Genomic DNA, 22128 nt, shown 5'->3' with positions numbered 1-22128 from the left:
ATCACTTCTCCATCATCATAAAAAGATGTGCCTGGAGAAAAAAAATTGGAAGATACCTCCTCCCCAATTTCAAATTGTACTATAAATCCACCGTAAACAAGGCAGGATAGGTACTGGTGAAAGTATAGACATATAGATCAATGCAGCAGAATAGAGAACCCAAAAATAGGTCCACATAAATACAGTCAACTAATCTTTGCAAAAGGAACAACACAATCCAAGAGAATGAATGATCTTTTCAACAAATGATGCTGGAAAAATTGAACATTCACAGACAGAAAATTCAACCTAGAAACAGACTTTATACCTTCCCGAAACATTACTCATAATAGATAATAGATCTAAGTTTAAAAAAATAAGAACCCATAAAACTTCTGGAAGAAAAAATAGGAGAAACTCTCTGTGGACTTGGGTTTGATGATTTTTTTATTTTTTATTTTTTTTTAGCAAAACATGATCCATGGGGGAAAAACTAATACATTGTTATTTATATTCATAGCCAGAAACAATAAAAATATATGAATAAATCTTTAAAGTGTATTGCCATGTGAAAGAAGCTAGTCTGAAAAGGTGACATAGTATATGATTCCTATTATATTAAGTTTTATAAAAGACAAAACAAGAGTGTTGGTACAGAGATCAGTGTCTCCTCCTGAGCCTAATGGTTCAGAGGAAGAGGGACAGAGCTGAATAGATGAAGTACAGGGCAATTTTTAAGGAGGTGAACAATGATTCTGTATGATACTGCAATGGGGGAACAACTGACCCTCTCTCTTTGTAAGAACACATAGACTTTAAGCACAAAGAGTAAAACTTACAAATTAAAAACAAATCTCTGGGAAGCCCAGGTGGCTCAGTGGTTTAGCACCGCCTTCGGTCCAGGGCATGATCCTGGAGTCCCAAGATCAGGTCCCATGTTGGGCTCCCTGCTTGGAGCCTGCTTCTCCCTCTGCCTGTGGCTCTGCCTCTCTCTCTCTCTCTCTCTCTCATAAATAAATAAATAAATAAATAAATAAATAAATAAATAAATAAAATCTTTAAAAAAATAAAATAAAAACAAATCACTTAAGACATTGGGAAATCATGGCCTAGAATGCAGGATATGAAAAATAGCAGCCTAGCTACATTACAAATATATGAAACAATGGCACCAAAGGGGTTGAGATGACAATGAGCTGAGGTAGGTCATTTTGGAAATGAATAAAGTGTCAGTAAGACCGAATGCTGAGTGAAGTAAGTCCATCATATGGACTATGGAGAAGGACAATCATCATATCATTTCACTCATAGGTGGAATATAAGGAATAGTGAAAGGGGCTATAAGGGAAGGGAGGGAAACTGAGTGGGGAAAATATGAGAAGAAGACAAACATGAGAAACTCCTGACTCTGGGAAACAAACAAAGGGTTGCAGAAGGGGAGGTGGGGGGGGTTGATAACTGGGTGACGGGCACTGAGGAGGGCACTTGATGGGATGAGCACTGGCTGTTATACTATATGTTGGCAAGTTGAATTTAAATAAAATACTAAAAAAATAAAATAAAAAAATTCAATGATTAAAAAAAAAAAGACTGAATGCAAAAGGAACTCTACAGAGGCACTGTTGTCTAGGTGGCAGACGTGTTTCCCTCGGGGACAAGATTTGAGAATTATGACCCTGAAATTGAACGATTAAATAAATAAATGGAAGATGATAGGAACTTGGTTTCTTATTGTTGGAGTGAGAATTTAGAGATGAGTGAGAAAAAGGAGTTTAGAATGACCCAGAATTGGAGTAATCAGAATGGATTCATATTTTACTTAATATACAGGTAGCTACCTATAGAAATATTTATGAATCTGGGATACATATGGTCAGTACCAATGAAAATATTTCCTTCGTTAGCTGAGTGAGAGTAAAACAATAGCACCCTAGGAGCAATGATTATGTCTGGTGGCTAAATATTGGTTTCTAAAGCCATCCCCCGCTAAGGGTACAAAGGCTTCTTGGAGAAAGACTGGTTCTAGGACTAGGGTTGGAAACATACTAGACGATCTTACAGTGCTAGAAAGTAAGAAGTGCTTAACAAAAACAAACCTATCGCAGTCATGGAGGTGTGTTAGAAGTGTTCAGGAACCAACTGAAATGGGAAAGAGTCCCCAACTGCCAAAGCTCACACGATTTGCACAATGAAAAGAAATAAAAATAATTTTGCATTATAACTCAGAGTTTAAAATAAATATCCATAAGTCCATAGTGAGAGAAATAAATGATTGAAGACCTAAGTTAATGAGAGGGGAGAGTGATAAATGCAACTCCGGTCCAGGAGAATTCCAGATAATTTATATAGATACTCTGCCTTCAAGGAGTTAGAGTCCAACTCTTTACCCCTTAAGTGTCCTCCTGCAGAGAGCAACTTCTTTCCCCAAAGTATAGACAGAAATGGGAACAGAGTCATTTTATAGGGATCTCACTATAGAAATCTCAAACACTACCTCAGCAATGTGATTAAGTCCAACATCAGTAGTGGTTAAATCATGTTGACAGCATGTATCTTTGATCATAGGAGATGAAAATGACATTTTATCTTCGTGGTTTTCCTCCCTGAAACTTGTGACCCTCATCTAATCATGAGAAACGCATCAGACAAATCCCCTTAATGGACATTCTGGAAAATACCTAACCAATAACTCCTCAAAGTTGTCCATGTTCTGAAAACAAAGATAATGTGAGAAATCACACACAGGGGTGCCCGGGTGGCTCAGTCGGTTTCAGTTAAGCATCTGCCTTTGGCTCTCTCAGGTCATGATCTCAGGGTCCTGGGATGGAGCCCCATGTCGGAGCAGGGAGGCTGCTCTCCCTCTCAGTCTGCCCGCCACTCCCTCTGCTTGTGCTCTCTTTCTCTCTATTAAATAAATAAAATCTTAAAAAAAAAAAAAAAAAGAAACAGACAAAACAAGCTTAAGGAGGTATAATGACTTAATGTAATGAGATGTCTTAGGACCCTGAAAAAGGATATTAGGTGAAAAATAAGAAAAACAAATCAAGTGTGGACTTTAATTATAATGTATTGATATTGGTCCATTAGTTATGTCAAGTGTCACTTGCTATTATAAGATGTTAAAAATGGTAGGAGATAAAGTTTGGAATAAGAGACCAGTGTTTAAATACTGACCCCTATCACTTTCTGGTTATGCAACTTGGACAATTTACTAAACTCTCTAGGCCTCGAATCTCACTTCTGTAAAATGAGGATAATGTCAGAAACTTCCTCATATGATTGTCGTGAAAATTAAATTAGTAGGGTTCCTAAAACACTTAGGATATTAGTGATACGCAGTAAGTGTGTATATTTGATAAGTAAAAATGAATTTGGTTTCTAGTTCCCTTTTACTTGCTATTTACGTATCATAAAAAGAGGCAAAATAAGCAACCCTGAAAGCTTGAGATCTGACAGGGATAGTAGATTTTAGCAGGAGTAGCAAATATGCCATAAGCTCATAGGATTTCCATTATTTAAATTGCTGAGGGCCACAGTGAATCTGATATAAAGATGCTAAGGGATCTTGGGAGCTGAAATATTACAGAAAGAGTAAGTCTAGGTGATTACTGAAATTTTGATTAATGTCCTATGTTGTGATAGATTTGATCCTATTCCTAAAAGAATCATCTGGTTGCATTATTATTGCATTAAAGTGCTAAAAACACAATAAAAGCACATGATTTCAGAGTGTTAAACCAACAAAAGACTCATGAGGACCAAGAGCCTTTATTAGAGCTGTTTTATTTTAAATGACATTAACTTAAAAATGCATAATTTCAGTATGAATTTTTCTAATGTTCATAATATCATACAACCCAACTTCAAACACAAGTAAATGTGAAATAGAAACACAACGGAGCCAGAAAAAAGAAATAATAAGGTGTGACTTGGGGTGTGGCTGTAAGAATGCATGTGGAAGGCAGGAGAAAATTGCACCAATAATAAGGTCATAATATTCAAGGTACTTGCATAGCTGAGGTGTAAATTTAATTCTGACCTTCCTTGAAGCCAAATTAAAGTAAAACATAGCCTGTTTTACAATCCTTGTTATCAAGGACTAGAAAAGATACCAGAGACATAGAAGGAGCAAAGCTATTGCAAGCAATAAGCTCGAAAATAAAACTCTCACAAACCAAGGTCATAGCTCAACTCAAGAAAATGAATTATTTCAGAAACCAAGATAATATGGTCCAAATTCATGGCTCTTCTTAAAACAAGGATAAAGATAAAATATTTTAATAGTTTTCCTCCTAACACACACAAAGTGGGATGAAAAACCAAAACTTTCTTTTTTTTTCCTATGGTCTACGTTCCACATCCTTGTTCTCACCCACACTAAAGAATGAGCTAAAGTGCAAATGACAGAAAGTCAGTTCCATCCTCTCCAATCTGTGAGGCGAGCAGTTTCCTCAGTGTTGTATTCTTCACAGCTAGCAGTGTCTGACACGCAGTATTTTGTGTAATAAACTATTTAAAATGTTGTCTAAAAATTAAGTCTTGAGTAGTCCTGGGCTAAACTAAGGGGGTATGAGGGCCATCATGGAGATCCCCGAGTGTTGCCTAATCCTCAGACAATTTGTCCAGTGATAAAGCCTGGTGGGAAAGTCTGAAGCAACAAAAGCTAAGTGGGAGGATATTCATGCCCATGTAGATGCCTCCTTCTAGAGAGACAGCTGGGGACTGTACTACAGCAGGAGAGATCCAGAAGATCAGATTCTTCAAACATGTCGCTGAAAACAGATCCAGCAAACAACACTTGGTTCATTAAAAACACATGACCTCTCCAGAGTCATAATGAAGAAGCACGGAATTTCTCCAAAAATTAGGGATCTTTGGTAAGACATTTATGAGGAACTTTGGTCATAGGAGCATGATAAAGAGGCCTTGAGAGCAAAGCAATGAGGACAGGACGCGTAACACGTTTGCGATTGGCAAAAAGTGAACCAGGGTCAGAAAATTCTTGGAGAAACCTCTATACACAAGAGGTTATTATTTTAACTATTATTAAAAATATGTAACTTGCCCGTCACTTCGGAAACAGTAATAATGCACAAATGTGTTTCGACATAATGATTAGAACTATGAGTAGTGACCCCCACACTGAGTTGTATGTAGTCACCCTACAGGTGCATACGATGGTTTGTGGAAAGAATCTAGTGCACCTTCTCCTCCTCCTCTTCCTCTTCATCCTCCTTCTCCTCCTCCTCCTCTCTCTCTCTGTGTATATATATATCAAACACATATGGTCAATATATAAAATATATATCAAATATTTTGATAATTGGTATATAGAGGATTTGTATATTTATAAAAACAGATAAATAAAATATTTGATAATTTGTATATAAAGGATTAGTATATTTATAAAAATAGATAAATAATATATAAATAATTTAACCATTTATATAAATATGTGCCTGGTATATGTGTGTGTGTGTCTAATCCTTTACTCTTTTCTAATTGGAAACTTGATTTACAATAAATATGTAACATAGCATATTAACAATAGTAATATATTGGTAATATCCCTCACTTATTGAGTGTTTAATATATGCCCACCATCATTATAAGTACTTAACGTGTATTCAACAATTCAGTCCTCACAACAAGGATGTGTCTGTACATATGTCGTTACTGAATAAAATTGGTACCATTATTAGTCCATCTCTTAGGATGGAGTTAGCAGTAGGACCCACCGAGAAAATAATTTACCTAAGGCCACACATCTAGAAAATGACAGAGGCATAATTCAAATCTAAGCAGTCCGGCTCCGGAATCGGTGCTGCTGAACTACAGGAATACAGGTGTTTAAGGTATAATTGATAACATATAAGCATGTTTCGGGGTGTGTGCTCTATAAATCTGATAAGAATACGCTCTTAAACATCAAAGACCAAACTATCTTAATGTGTTTAAGATTATTTATCTCATGAGACTAATAAATTAATGAAATGGAAACACTTGATAGTGGTTGCAAGAACCTCTCTAGGATTGAATACAGTTAATGCACCAACTCGGCTGCTTTGCAAATATGTGTAAAGCACACGCATTCTGTTCAGGGGCACTGATCTGTACACTGAGGGTAATACTTGATATTTACAGCTCACATACACAGATCATGTCTGCTTGTCACTTTACCATCTTTCTAAGGAGGTTGAAAATCAACACTCCCTGAACACACACAGACACCCCCACACACACACCCAAAACATTAAAATTAAGGTTAGCCTTGACCTCAGGTTTTTGTGCAACATCTGGTCCTGTCAATGGTAATATCTTGTGATTAACATTGAGAGAACTGGCCTTGAATCACTATCATATGTGTAAGGAGCTGATTTAGTTTCTAAATTACACGGAAATGGCTTGGCATAACATCTGGTTAATGTGCTACTAAAAATGAATTTCATTTTAATAGATTAAAGTTATATAAGTCTCCTTTGGGAAGAAGAGCAGACAAATTGAATTTTCTCAAAAGTAAGAATTGTGTGTAATACAAATTTCTGAAATGGGAAATTTTTATTAAGTGGGGTGATACTTTCAGACGTAAAAATCTAAAATAATGAGTATTTCTTACAATATCTTTTATCAGTTTCCTCTCTTCTTTCAAGAGAACATAGTTTTCTTTCTATTTCTATTTCTTTCTATTGTCTTTTTATATACGTATGTATGTATTTTTGGTGCGTATAATGGGAGAATGGAGGGATCTGTTCCATTTCTATCTTTGATGACGGATTTTGGATGAGATTGCTTCATATCTATAATACTGACCTATGATTACTTAAGTCAAGCTCATGTTTCCATCAGAGTTTTTCAATTTTCTGTAGTATCTATTTTATAGATGGTAAATTCAAAATACTTTTGTGAGTGGTTGAGAACTTGATGATGCCTCCTACGTCCTTTCTCCCTTAATTGAGTGTTAAAGTCTATGGATAGACTTAAGGTGAATAATTATATTATGCATATATAAAAATGGGTACATTTTTCTCTGGAGAGGATTTGTGGCTTTCCCAAGATTCTCAAATGAGCAAGCATCAGGAAAAGAAACAGGAATAAGTGTAATGTTTTAGATGAACATTGAATTTCTCAAAAAAGTCATTCCAGTAGCAGTTAGTTTTCTCAGGGTCAGAACTAAGTTGTTACAGGATCTAAACCACTCAGTTAGTGACTTCAGTTAATTGATCTCTAAAGCAAGTACTTTGGAACAAACTCACGTTAAGTGTCTTTTCTAACTAAAAGAGCCAATGAGTGTTTGGATTCATGACAAAGTAGCAAACACTTCTAGCTCATGTGGAGAAATAGAGAAAATATTCTCATTTAAATTTACATAACCAATGGTTATTTATTTCAACTTTCTAAAGTTATTATTTATTGAAGTTGTTAATAAGTAATAACTTTGTTTCTAAAGTTACTGTTATTTTTAAAGCCAAAGTTATTATTTCTTATATATGGGCTATTTATTAACATTGTAAATTTTAATATATATTTAGCAACTGCCCATAGGACAATGATATGCAATTCTATTTATTAATGGAATTTTGATCGATCCTCAGTCGACTTTTAGGTATTTTCAAGAAATTATTGTGTAAAAGATCTGGTAAATGCTATCTCATATTATTCCTTCTTACTTGGAATCTATTATCTTTTTAAAACAGTATGTGTACACACACACCACGTGTGATGTCCTGTCATTTATGATAGTCCTGTTATGTTTTTTACATGATTATAAGATGTGGAAGCTTTCCTGGAATATCTAAGCCCATGAAGAAAAGCAGCAACAAGGTGTCAATATAATTTCATTATATGTATTCTCCTACTTCATTCAATTTTTCATAGATCTTTAATAACAACCTATTAAATTAAAGGCATTTGTAGTATATATTTATTTAGTGAAAAAGAGAAGAGAGCCTAAGTGGCAGAGGGTGGAGGGACAGAAGGAGAGGGAGAGAGAATCCCAAGCAGGCTCCATGCTCAGGGGGAGCTCAACACAGGGTCGATCTTACAACCCTGAGATCATGACCTCGGTCAAAATCAAGAGTTGGATGCTTAAGGGACTGAGCCATGGAGGTGCCCCTAATCTGCGTGCCATTTGAGAAGTGTTTTCTCTGCCCTATTGTCCCATCCTTATTTTCTTTCTCTCTTCACACCTTTGGTTCCATTCTTCATTTAGCTAAAGAGACACCACATACAAATTAAGATAGTATCTCGGACTTCGTGAGGCTTATATTAAACAGTCTGCTAAAAATAGTTTCTTATTCACACAACCCTATGTCTCGCCCATAGTGGTGTGCCAAAATGTATTTAGGCATTATATTTCACATGTCTGGAACTTCACCTTTACTATTAGAATTTATCGTAAGAAATAATTAGATCATTTCAGTGGTTCTCTTCTTAGCTATTCAGTCTGCTTCAAAGCAGTGATTGTCTTCTCCACTAACTTTCAGGACCAAGCATATCACAATATATATATATATATATATTTAAGTTTTTATTTAAATTCCAGTTAGTTAACTTATGGTGTCATAGTAGTCCCAGGTGTGCAATAGAGTGATTCAGCACTTCCCTACATCACCCAGTGATCGTAGCAGCAAGCACACTCCTTAATCCCCATCAATAGTTTACCCACTCCCCCACCCACCTCCCCTCCAATAACCATCAGTTTATTTCCTGTAGTTAAGAGTCTGTTTCTTGGTTTGCCTTGCTCTCCCATGTTTTTTTTTTTTTTTTTTTTTTTTTATCCCTTTGCATGTTTGGTTTGTTTTTTACACTTCCACATATGAATGAAATCATATGGTATTTGTCTTTCTGTGACTGATTTCTTTCCCTTAGCACAATAGTCTTCAGCTACAGCTATGTCATTGCAAGTGGCAAGATCTAGCATGTCATATTTTTCTTGCAAGTACTTTAACTGGGTGTATTATTGTGATATATATAGTAAATTACATAACAACGGGCACCAACCAACAGGACTGATGCTGCTTCTATGCTTGAGTCCAGGAATGCTCTGTTGGAAGAGTTATTAACCATTTAGTGTCTGGATAATAGCAAGTCCAGGCAATTCAGAGGAATGGGCCAGGATGACCTACGTAGTGACTATTTACCAAGTAATACAGAAGCATTTCAATATTTTAAGCATTCTTAATGCTATCCTGGCACATACATTTATATAACAGTCTTCTTTATAGCAGATTTGTCTCTCCACCTGTGCTGTTTATTGCTCATCACTCTCACTAGATAATATTCTCCAACACCATAAACACTGTCTCTGTTCTAAGAACCAAACTATAATAACTAGAGATGACTAATGAATAAATAGATTACCTATACTGGTGCTTGATATTTCACTATATATGTCTTCTATTAAGAAAAAAAATGTCCTAAAAAAAATGTCCTATACTCTCTTCCAAAGTACCTAGAATTATTTTTTACTGATTTTTTTTAAGATTTTATTTATTTACTCATGAGAAACAAAGAGAGAGAGGCAGAGACATGGGCAGAGGGAGAAGCAGGCTCCCTGTGGGGAGCCCAATATGGGACTTGATCCCAGGACCCCAGGGTCATGACCTGAGCTGAAGGCAGATGCTCAACCACTGAGCCCCCCAGGTGTCCCATTTTTTTCTTGATTTGTATTTGGAAAGCCTAGTTTTTATATTTGTTTTTTTTATTTTTTAATTTTTTGTATATTTTTTATTGGAGTTCAATTTGCCAACATATAGCATAATACCCAGTGCTCATACTGTCCAGTGCCCCCCTCAGTGCCTGTCACCCAGTCACCCCATCCACCCGCCCACCTCCCCTTCCACTACCCCTTGTTCATCATCCAGAATTAGGAGTCGCTCATGTTCTGTCTCCCTCTCTGATAACTCCCACTCATTTTCTCTCCTTTACCCTCTAATCCCTTTCACTATTTTTTATATTCCCCGTATGAATGAAGCCATATAATGTTTGTCCTTCTCTGATTGACTTATTTCACTCAGCATAATACCCTCCAGTTCTATCCATGTTGAAGCAAATGGTGGGTATCCGTCCTTTCTGACAGCTGAGGAACATCCCACTGTATACATAGACCACATCTTTATCCATCATGTGTTGATGGGCACCGAGTCTCCTTCCACAGTTTGACTATTGTGGACATTGCTACTATAAACATCGGGGTGCAGGTGTCCTGCCGTTTCACTGAATCTGTGTCTTTGGGGTAAATCCCCAGCAGTGCAATTGCTGGGTCGTAGGGCAGGTCTATTTCTAACTCTTTGAGGAACCTCCACACAGTTTTCCAGAGTGGCTACACCAGGTCACATTCCCACCAACAATGCAAGAGGGTTCCCCTTTCTCCACATCCTCTCCAACATGTGTGGTTTCCTGTCTTGTTAATTTTCCCCATTCTCACTAGTGTGAGGTGGGATCTCATCATGGTTTTGGTGTGTATTTCCCAGATAAGCCTAGTCTTTATAAGTAGGAACATTCCACCTAGTTGAGAACTTGGCAGAGCTTGAATCCACTCCCATAACAGAAGAAAGAATACTTCTCAAGGATTTATTATGGTTCATCATGAAGTTAACCTGACAGACAATAGCTATGGTTTATTAATACTATAAAATATTAATATTAAAAATTAATACTATATAAAATCTTGCTAAGGAGCTAAGGATAAAATACATAACTAAATTGTATAGATGCTGGGGATCCCTGGGTGGCTCAGTGGTTTAGTGCCTGCCTTCCACCCAGGGTGTGACCCGGGGTCCTGGGATCGAGTCCCACGTTGGGCTCGCCCCAGGGAGTCTGCTTCTCCCTCTGCCCCCCGCCCCTCTCTCTCTCTCTCTCTCTGTGTCTCTTATGAATAAATAAAAATTTTTAAAAAATTTTTATAGATGCCACAATTACTAAGTCCGTAGTTAATATATTCCATAGATACTTTTATCTAATTGAGTATTATTGAAGATAATGGTCTTTTCTTTTTTGACTGTCACCTTTTTAAATTTAAATTTAAATTCAGTTAAGTAACATATAGTGTACTAGTTTCAGAGGTAGAGTTTTGTGATTCATCAGTTGCATGCAACACCCAGTGCTCATCCTTCATGCCCGTCACCCAGCTACCTCATCCCCCCACTCCCCTCCCCTCCAGCAACCCTCAGTTTCCTATAGTTAAGAGTCTCTTCTGGTTTGCCTCCCTCTCTGATTTTGCTTATTTTATTTTTCCCTCCCTTCCCCTTGATCCTTAATTTTGTTTCTTAAATTTCACATATGAGTCAAAATCATATGGTATGTGTCTTCTCTGATTGACATATTTCACTTAGCATTGTACCATCTAGCTCTATCCATATCTTTACAAATGGCAAGGTTTCATTCTTTTTGCTGGGTGAGTAATATTCCATTGTGTATATACACCACATCTTCTCTCTCTCTCTCTCTCTCTAATGTGCCTAAATACCATTTCTCTTCCTTTTTAATTTATTTTTTGCTTTTGTCATTTTTAAAAAGACTTATTTATTTATTTGAGAGAGTGAGAGAGAGAGAGAGAGAGAGAGAGAGAAGTGGGAGGGGCAGAGGAAGACGGGAGAGAGAATCTCAAGCAGATTCCTGCTGTGTGTGGAGCTAAATCTGGGGCTCAACCCCACAACCTTGAGATCATGACCTGAGTTGACACCAAGACTTGGACTCAACCAACTGAGCCACCCCGGTGCCCCTACCCTCCCTTTTTAATGTAGCATTTAACTCTCTAATGTACTATAATTATGTTTTTTGAGATTTTAAAAATTTATTTGTTTACTAAGCATTGCTTATATCCACCCTCTTGAATATACACTAGATCAAGCAAGGAATCATGTCTCTTGTTCACTGATGTAAACATTTAAAACATAGAAGGGCCTTCATAAATATTTAGTTGAATGAATATATGATTGTTACACTGTGATATGCCATAGAAAGTTGTAGGATTTTAGATCCTGTAGTAAAAGTTGTTATCAAAACACTTCAATGGAAAAAAAAAACACTTCAATGGAATTGAGTTAGTGCTCAATAAATAATACATACAATAATAATAGTACTAATCTTAATATAAAGATATATGGTCTCGGGATCCCTGGGTGGCGCAGCGGTTTGGCGCCTGCCTTTGGCCCAGGGCGCGATCCTGGAGACCCGGGATCGAATCCCACATCAGGCTCCTGGTGCATGGAGCCTGCTTCTCCCTCTGCCTATGTCTCTGCCTCTCTCTCTCTCTCTGTGACTATCATAAATAAATAAAAAATTAAAAAAAAAACATTAAAAAAAAAAAAAAAGATATATGGTCTCATGTTTTTGGTAATCCGATTGCTACCAATTTATTTGACATCTAATCATCTTGTTTCCCAGATATAAAATTTTCCTCAAGTATCGGAGTCATTTTCTGTAATATTGTTGACATTTTTTATATCTCTCCTAATTTTTATTCTATTTGTTTTATCAATTTGTTACATCAGTTACCAAGAAAATTGTGTTAAAATCTTAAAATCTATCATGTTTGTGAATTTGTCCATTTATCCTTCTAGTTTTGAGAGTCACCTTTTAATTGTAAAACAGATAACTTCCAAAATATATTTGCTAATGATGCATATGTTATACTTACATTTTCAAATATACGTCAGTATAAACATTAAGATTAAAAGAAATTTCATGGACCAGTTGCAATCAAGAATTATTTACTCAAATAAGGATGTGTGCACATATGACAAAGTATAGATCTCTTCAGTGGATAAGCTAGAAAGGGAGAAGTTACGGAATCTGGCTTAAGACTCTTGAACCCATATTTTAAAAGACTAATAAATTTAAAATGGATATTTAATAGATAAATTGAGTTAAAAAGTTATATAATATAGCACATTTACTTAGTGTACAAAGAAATATGAAAATGAAGAAATCACACTGTTTTTTTTTTTTTTAAATGTTTATTTATTTATGATAGTCACAGAGAGAGAAAGAGAGAGAGGCAGAGACACAGGCAGAGGGAGAAGCAGGCTCCATGCACCGGAAGCCCGATGTGGGATTCGATCCCGGGTCTCCAGGGTCGCGCCGTGGGCCAAAGGCAGGCGCTAAACCACTGCGCCACCCAGGGATCCCAACACTGTTATTCTAAAAATAGATTTCAAGGAGGAGGGCAAGGACTTGAGTTCTGATTCTGGTTCTATCTCCAAGCACATAAGCCTGAAAATGATGTTAGTTCTCCATATTTCCATCACCCCTCACCCACGAAGAAGGAATAACAATGTCATTCTATCAATCTGATGGGTAACGCTGATATTGAGGCATTAGATCAAGTTAGATCCTAGAAGTATAATACAATTGACAAGCATAAAATATTTTGCAAATGCCAAATTTTCTTAAAATCATTTAAACTGTTAAAAACAGTTACCCAGAAAAATCTCCCTAATTTGAAGGTCTATATGCCCCCCCTCTGCGTATTTCAGCATTATTTACAGTAGGCAAACTATGAAAGTTGTGTTAATTGTCCATCGATAGATGAATGGATAAAGAAAGGTGGTCTATATACACAATGGAATATTATTCAGCCATATAAAAGAATGAAATCTTGCCATTTGTAAAGATGGATGGAACTAGATAGTATTATGCAAAGTGAAATAAGTCAGAAGAGAAAGACAAATACTATTTGATTTTACCCGTATGTGTAATTTATGAGACAAAACAGAGGAGCAAAGGAAAAGAGAGAGAGAGAAACCAAGAAACAGACTTTTAACTATAGAGAATAAACTGAGGGTTACAGAGGGGAGGTGGGTGGGGAGATGGGTGAAGTAGGGGATTGGGATTAAAGAGCACACTTATCATGATAATAAAATAAAATAAAATTATAAAAAATGTGAGAAAGTGAATGGAAACCTAAACTGTGACCTGCTTATGCAGTGGAAAGCTACTAGTTATTACATCAATGACCTACTGAAATACACCGCATAATGAATGGATCTCAGGAATATTATGCTGAATGAATGGAAGAAGTTTATAATTTGAATGGAAGAAGTTTATAATTTGAATGGAAGAAGTTTATTCATATGAATATTCTAGAACAGGAAGAAGTTTATTCTGGAATATTCTAGAATTCTACAGTTTTAGAATCAGAAAAAAATTTCTCTGGGGTGATGGAAATGTTCTATAATCTGGTTGCATTAGTTCTTATATGGATTTAGATATTTGTCAACTATAAAGCTGTACTCTCAAATCTACACATTTTTTTGTATTTGGTATATAAGTCATAATTTAATAAACTATGTTTCAATATAGCATGGTTCTTCAAAGATAAATAGACAAACCACTTAAAAATTAGAAAAAACAAAAAAAATGAAATCATAAAATGTGAGATTCAGCAGAAAAGTCTTTTTTCATTTACTTGTTTACTTTAATTTTTTTTTAAATGTTTAATAATGAACTCTGGAGTAAATATCTTTGCTTTATAGGGTCTGAGTATAATTTTTCTCTATATTTGACAAAGGCCTTTCAGCACATTATTGTATATAGAACTTAAAATACACATAATTCACAATAAGATTATCTGGGGCTTATTCCAGTCTCTACAAAGCATGATCACAATCTTTGTGTTCATACAAGACTTAAAGATCGAAACACAATAAGCTGTTCTGTTTGCCTGTGGGATAATATCGAGTTTAGATCAGTGATTTTGGCTTTCATAAAAAATATTTATAATTATATCCCCATTTCTTAGCCTTATTGCTTCCTCATAAACCTCTGAAAAGACTGATTTCCACTGAACTGCTTCATTTGGCATTGCTCTTGTCTTACAGTTAGAGAGGTCACATATCAGAAATAAGAGCTCTCAGGTAGGGCCGAAATGTTTATCCAGCTTGCCTTAACGGTTACATTGATTTTGTCTACTGCAGTCCCCTCAGCACTTAATTTGTTTTTGTATCGTGATCTGGAATTCACAGCTAGAAAATTAACAAATAAACTCCTTTAAATTGAATTTTTGTTACCGAACATGAGAAAAATCCATTTTTTTTTGTTTACTCTGGCAGTTCAGTAGGTTAAACATTACAAAGAGACTCTAGAAATTTTATTGTTCCTCATCCTTTAATCATCCTTAAGTCACTCATTTATCCATCCATTACTTCACTGGGTTTTCCATTTATCACTTCAGTTACTTGCAAGTAGTCAACCCAGCTACTTGCCATCCCGCCCATTAATCCTTCGTCTTCCGCTCATTACATACCTCCAGTGCGTCATCTGTGCATCTGTATCAGGGCGTATCTACACACTTACCAATCCATCCATCGTCCATCCTTCATCCATCCACTCATCCACCTAACTTGGCATCCACCTAGCCACCCCACATTAGTAAAACAGATTGTGAATTTGGCCTAGTAGAGATTTCGGGAAAAAGAAAGAATCTCCTTTTATTTATTTATTTATTTATTTATTTATTTATTTATTTATTTTAAGAAAGAATTTCATAAATTTTTTCATAAAACTTATCTCACACAAGAGAGGAGGTGAAGCTTATTATTATTACATTTTTTTAAAGTTGTAAATGATTTTCAGCTAACTTTCTGATGTTCATCTTTTCATCCCTATTTACTTAAATCATGAATATTCATAGCAATGTGGTTACATAGATAAGCAACTACTTGTGAAATCTGAGGAAATTACAGATACCTTGGGTTCGATCCAAAATTTCAGTTTAGAATATCCAGCAATTTAGCCTCAGCAGCAAATATTTTGACAACTCCACATTGATTTAGGTGCATAGCCAGTATTCAGAACCACCGGCTTCTGAGAAATCTTACAGTGCAGTTTTCATCCAATAGTATGTTTCCATAACTCACCTCAGGAGAACATAGGTATAGGTCTGAATCAGGCTTACCATACAACATAAATCTCACGTTGTGCAAAGCTATACAAAAATAAATATGAACCAACATATTTAATCTGTGTTTACAGTTGTTAAAAAAAAAAACCTGCACATGTTAATGAAATGGCATGTTTTATAACAGACTTACATTTATCAAGAAAAAAAAAAAGATTAGATTTCTTTATAGTTGACTCTCCTTACAGTTTTATAGAGAGCTCCTTCTCCATTTTCCAGGAGGAAATAATACCGGAGACATATTTCTGGATAATCTGGTCACAGCTCATTAAAGCAGGAGAGGTGTTTTTGTGAGTGGTGGGTTGAGAGTCTAAAATTCATTGATCCTTTTTTCTCTCTCTTTCTATTCTGCAAAGTTAAGGTAAATCATCTGCAGCCTGGTGATTTCTTTATTCTTCTGTTGAAACTCCCCTGTGTAATAAATATCCCTCCCCAAACTCTGTATAATAAGCAGAGTTGATTTACAGCCTAAAAAGCCTGCTTTCTAGAAGCATTTGTGGAGACTTTCTCTCTGTCTTGCTTTTAGGATTTTATGAATATTAGACTGTAATTTGCTCTGTAGCTGGTCTGGAATCTGTCTTTCATACCCAATCAATTCTCATACGCAGATATAGATTGAGGACGCCAAGAGAAGAAATGGAGAAACAAATATGATATAAAACTTTTGTGGCCTAATAGTCATTGCTGGTAAGTCTGGGAAGTTAGCTAAGGGGATGGTTCATGGAGAACTTTCAATGCCATGGGAAAGAGGCCTGGCTTCATCCTATAAGGTTCAGGAAGCTATGAGGGATTTGAGAGAGGAGGAAATGAACCCATCTGCATTTTGGACAGACAACTATTCAAGCTACAGTATGGGAGACACTATTCATGCTGCTTAAGTAGTCCATGGAGGAGAGGACTGAGGCAGGGGGAATTGTGTGGTAGGCCCTGCAGTGATTCGGAGGAAACAATAATTAATTAGTTAATTTAAATTCATTTTAATTTTGTGTCATCATAAATACATGTGCGATCACTTTTGGCATGACTCTTACATCTCCTGCTTCGCTAATTCCCAGAATTAGACAAGTAAGATCCTCTGCTTCATCGTTTTGGGGTTTTCCTATTATCAAAAACAGCAGGGAGAAAGATGTGGAAGGGAGGGATGCATTTTGACATGTGAATACGTCGCTAAGTCTCTGAAACTGGCAAATAGGAGTCCGTTCTGAGAAATATGCTTCTCACCAGTGGCAACTGGTGGTTCATTCTGAGATGTTTTCCAGGTTGCAAAGGACTTAGGATTTCACCGCAAAGATTTCAGGGGAAAGTATTTGCCTTTGCTGCTTTCAGCCTCATTGCTCTGAGTCCTTGCTCTGAGTTCATTGCTCATGAACTTTGCATGGATGCAGGAATGAGCATATGAATCTTATTTAAGATGCTCTATCCAGGGGCACCTGGGGGGCTCAGTGGTGGAGTGTCTGCCTTTGGCTCAGGGCATGATCCTGGGGTCCTGGGATCGAGTTCCCCACCTGCTTCTCCCTCTGCCTGTGTCTCTGCCTCTCTCTGTGTCTCTCACTAATAAATAAATACAATCTTTTTTTTAAAAAAGATGCTCTATCCCTATCAATTTTCAGTTAAATTCAGAAAGCTATACCCAAACTGAGTAGTAAAGCTTAAGATCTTTAGCCTGCCATACAAGGGTTCCAATATCTTCTCAACTTCCGCCGGGCTGCCTCTGATCCCTGAGCTATTTGTCTTTTCCAAGCTCTCTGAGTGGCTCTGTCTCTGTGCATTTGTTCAAGCGATGACCTCTGTCTCGGTGTCCCCTCCCCCATTCCTACACTCCGGTGGCCCCTCTTTCTAAATTCACTTCACAGTTTAATTTCTCTCTGAAATATTTCTTACACTCCTCAACCATTTCAGCCCCCTCACGCTACCCCCCAATCTATGCAGTCTTCCAACGCCACACTTTTCCAGCTTATTCTGAGAATTTTACGAATTTTAATGCACACATGATCAGCAAATCAGCATTTAAGTTTACTTAAGAGAGGCTCAAAAAAGCAATCAGATTATTTTAGAAAAAAAAAAAAACTCCTATGTATATAATCAAAATTAGAGCTTCCATCTGTTAATCCCAGAAAAAATACATGACAGGCCATCGATACGAAAAATGTAATCCTTCAGATCTTTTTCCAGATGGCAATTGGCAGCAACCAAGTTAATGAATTGCATTTAGTGCTTGTTCTCAATACCCATTTCACTTCTTTAATAAAGAAGCTTATGGAAAACTTTTATTTGGACAAAATATTCCAGGGATGATTTCATTTCAGAAAAGCTATAAAGAGCTTGCTTTTGGTAGCCTGCTACCTACCAGAGACCATAAGCTGAGTCCCCTCTTGAATGAGCTGAAGAAGCTTTTGCTTCTACAAGGTTTAAATAAACAAAACAAATGTTTTACCTCAGGTGAAATGATTGAATTGCTCTCTGCTCACCTACAGGGCAGCTGTGTAGCTAGAGGAACAACTGGCCTGGAATATATTCCACATAACACAAAGATTGAAAAGTATGAGGCTCTGAGTTAAAAAAAAAGTGCAACATATATCTTGAAAGGGAAAAAGTAATAATTTTAGATTCTGATAAAGTAGTCTGAAAGCTCCTTGAGAAATACAACATTTTTGAAAAGTGGGTAGCAGTTCATTAATAGTTTATAGAAATTTGTAGAAAGAGAATATTTCCATGTCAGGAGTACACTCGCAACAACACTTGACTATTACCAGCTTCACTAAAATTCCAAACTTCTAGTTGTTGACACGTAGTGGGAAATGTAGGATATACCCAAACTGTCAAGTGGGGTAAAGGAGAGATTATTCAATGCCAAAGAAGACATGAAGTGAAAAGTTATTGGTATTTATAGTTTCAGACTCTTTTTGCCTTTTAATTGCTGCCTAAGTGGCAGGAGTTCCTGGCATTAACATGACTTTAATAACCTCCTTAAATATCAACCTGTCTCACCCTCCTTTTCCCATCTGCCTTCAACTGTACCATGAACAACCCAGTGCCTTCTCATTTCTGCTGAAAATGCAAACCCTCCTGGGAATGGGAACCAGGTACATGATTCAGTTAAATTCTCCTTCCGAGGGGGATTTGAGAAATTGAACATAGAGGACAAAGAAGTTAGGCACTGAGGATAGAAAATGAAACAAAACTCGAAACCAGGAAGAAGAAGGAGGAAGGGGTGCAAGGAGGATGAGAAGAAAAGTAAAAGCATGAGTGCAAGGATGAGACCTTGTCTCTCTCTATAGATGGGAACCCATATTTTCTGTCCATATCTACAACATCAGTTTTTGCTGAGAAAGGGATATGCATTTCCTAACAAAACTAGAAAGGGGAAAATAGCTTGATTATAGTGCACCAATTTCTAACCACCGAAATTAAAATAATAGTGGGGTGCTCGCTTCAGCAGCACATATACTAAAATAGGAACGATACAGAGAAGATTAGCATGGTCCCTGCGCAAGGATGACACGCAAATTAGTGAAGTGTTCCATATTTTTTAGAAATGACAAATACCCACCATTTGCTCTGACGTGGAGGGACCTGGAGGGTATTATGCTGAGTGAAATAAGTCAATCGGAGAAGGACAAACATTATATGGTCTTTCATTTGGGGAATATAAAAAATAGTGAAAGGGAATAAAGGGGAAAGGAGAAAAAATGAGTGAGAAATATCAGAAAGGGAAACAGAACATGAGAGACTCCTAACTCTGAGAAACGAACTAGGGGTAGTGGAAGGGGAGGTGGGCAGGGGGTGGGGTGACTGGGTGACAGGCACTGAGGGGGGCACTCGATGGGATGAGCACTGGGTTTTATGCTATATGTTGGCAAATTGAACACCAATTAAAAAATATATTTGAAAAAATTTTAAAAATAATAAAAAATAAATTTGATTAGGTGAGATAATATCTTCAGTATCTTCCAGTTTTAACATTGATTTTATATATTAAAGATATTTAAGATAACCTACCTTCTGCAAATGTAACTGTCACAGTCTCTCTGAGTTATGCCCATTATCTGTAGTCCATTGAAGCTGAAATGAGAACATTTTTTTCAGTAAAAACAATAAAGCATTTATATGAAAAAAACAAAAATAAAATAAAATAAAATAAAATAAAATAAAATAAAATAAAATATAAAATAAAATAAAATAAAATAAAATAAAATAAAATAAAATAATAAAATAATAGTTGGGACAATCCTTTTAATACTCTGCCTTGGCTGAATGAGCCTCATGTTAGTTGCAATGGGATTTATAAATTTCATTCCCATGAATTATTAATTTGGGCTCATTGATTTGGATTAAGTCTTTATAATCTTAGCCTCCTACACTATTGTCTGACATTCAGAAGACATTACAAACCATCATTAGTTGAATTGATGGGTTAATTTTATTACTAAATTCCTTAAAAGTGAGAGAAGAACCCCCTTTTTCCAGAATGTTAAAGTCCAGACTTCAAATACGTAGACATATAGAGCAAATGGTTCAGTTCTAACAAACATATTGCAGTGCATTTATGTTACAGAGAACTAGTATAAGAAGAATCTAGGCATTAGTAAACAGAAAAGCAGATATAAATATTCTCCAAGGAAAGAAACATACAGATGATTCTTAGAAGTCTAAAAAGTGCAGGGAAGGCTAGATTATTTTTTCTAAATGTCATGTTAGGTGAAATGCTCTCACTGAAGAGACATTTTTATGAATGTGATAATTCATTAATTACGCAAAATTTTTCTTTACAAATTTAGTTTTATACAAAAGTTTTACAACTCACATCTTGAAGTTCTTATCTATGAATAAAGCCTATGGTATTAGTATTATTTTTTTGACATTCCGATTTTTTAATCAGTTAGTAATAAATGTATGGACTTCCTCCAAACAGAAGTCCAGAAAAGCATTTTATCAAAAAACAAAATTGATGACATCCAGACAGAAGTAAATTGAGTTTCTATTTTTCAGATTGGATAAAAACAATTGGTGCCATTTAGCGACTAGCAGTTCATTCAGATGGTCCACTGGAATCATCCATTATGTCTAAACAGAATCAGAGAAATATAAATATAGGAGCTTGGTACTCACAGATCTCACATGTTTGGGTAGAGTGCAGTATGAACCTAAGATAAACAATTAACACCATGTAGTTTAATAGATTATATATATATGATATATAGACACAAAATAAATGTACACACATGTAGCTTTAATTACATACATAATGTATATATGCATACACGTTATGAAAATTATATACGTATTAAGAACAATAAAAGATACCTATGATTATTGCCCTCTTTTACATTATCCTATGAGAAATTCAAGTAGCAGATAAACCTATGAGTTTTGATTCCATTTTTTAAGACAACGATACAAAGTATATATGTACATGTGTTTGGCTACATGAAATTTTAGAAATGAGGAAAAGCATATACTCGTTTGTTAAATATCAGACTATTATATTGCATGAATGTCTAGAAAATGAAACTGTATCTGTAATTAAAATTCAAATTCATATGTCTAAAGATTCCAGAAGCATTTATTTAAAGACTGGAAGGCAAAATATGCAAATGGAAACCTCTACTTGATTAGCTTATGTGATTATAGGTAATTTTCTTCATCAATTTATTATTTATGTTACTTTCTGTTATTTACAGAGTTATGTCATTTTAATAGAGTTTAATATGTCAATATAGTTACAAAATAATCTATATGGTTATATATTTCAATACAGACTTCAAACTTAAATTTAAACACTAAAACAGAATTAAAGAAAATGTATTATATCAGTGTAATATTATTGAAGATGCTGCTGGTAATGCATAAAAAGAAGAAAGTAATAAAGAGTTGAGACCTGAATGGGTTCTTCTGTAGTTTTTGCTATTTCTATTTAGGATCTGTTCCCTTGTCTGAACTAAAAGCTGACTGTCAGAGTTTTTCTGGGTTCCTAGTGTCTGAAAGTGCCCTACTTGGAGTTGGTATTCAGGGAATATTTGTCACTAAAGGTGATTCCAAAGTAGAGTGACTCAGAATTCAGAACCTTGGTGTGACAGTGTTTATTACTTCATCATAACAACAACTGCAAATCATAAGGAGTTGTTTTGAAAAAAAAAATCTGAAATTTCCACTAGTTTGGTCCTCACAGAACTCCTTAAGAACACAAAAGAGGAAACATTTTATAAATAAAATGCAATGGTATTAAGGCATGTCATTCCTCTGATGTC

The 22128-nt window shown here is 35.8% G+C and overlaps 1 long non-coding RNA gene and 1 other non-coding gene across 10 annotated transcripts in view; one reads left to right on the top strand and one right to left on the bottom strand.

The window, feature by feature from the left end:
- Positions 1–21908, bottom strand: part of LOC112667772 (uncharacterized) — a 67260-nt gene extending 45352 nt beyond the window's left edge. For 5 of the 9 annotated variants that reach the window (XR_004807693.2, XR_004807692.2, XR_007404689.1 and 2 more), the window contains exons 1-3: positions 21759–21908; positions 20990–21024; positions 19880–19942 (exon numbers count right to left, since the gene is read on the bottom strand). This is a non-coding gene — a long non-coding RNA (uncharacterized LOC112667772). The other 4 variants (XR_003141314.3, XR_004807694.2, XR_003141309.3 and 1 more) reach the window with 4 other exon arrangements.
- Positions 19304–19410, top strand: LOC112667990 (U6 spliceosomal RNA). The gene has a single exon (XR_003141371.1). It is a non-coding gene; the product is annotated as a U6 spliceosomal RNA (small nuclear RNA).
- Positions 21909–22128: the final 220 nt, after the last annotated feature.

The sequence above is a fragment of the Canis lupus genome, chromosome 21 (genome assembly GCF_003254725.2).
Source record: "Canis lupus dingo isolate Sandy chromosome 21, ASM325472v2, whole genome shotgun sequence".
Lineage (NCBI taxonomy): Eukaryota > Metazoa > Chordata > Mammalia > Carnivora > Canidae > Canis > Canis lupus.
This window is presented reverse-complemented; position numbering and strand designations above follow the sequence as displayed.